This window comes from Penaeus monodon, chromosome 27 (assembly GCF_015228065.2).
Source record: "Penaeus monodon isolate SGIC_2016 chromosome 27, NSTDA_Pmon_1, whole genome shotgun sequence".
Classification (NCBI taxonomy): domain Eukaryota; kingdom Metazoa; phylum Arthropoda; class Malacostraca; order Decapoda; family Penaeidae; genus Penaeus; species Penaeus monodon.
In genome coordinates, this window is record NC_051412.1 from 10,934,665 (window position 1) to 10,934,906 (window position 242).

Below are 242 nucleotides of genomic sequence, written 5' to 3' on the forward strand. Positions count from 1 at the left end.
AAACGACCACTTACGCATATTACATCGATTCTCCTTTTGATTTCTCGTGTCACAGGAAATCGCGAGTATTTTCGCAGCATCGCCCGGCAAAGGGGACTTGACCTTGTGGCGCCGTTAGCTTTTCCCGCCTCCCAGATTCCATGGATGGGATGTGGCACTCGAGCGCGGGACGCTCCCGGTGGCCTCGAGGCGGGCAGGGCCTTCAGTGTCCGAAAGGCTGGCTCTTCGAAAGGTTGTTACCT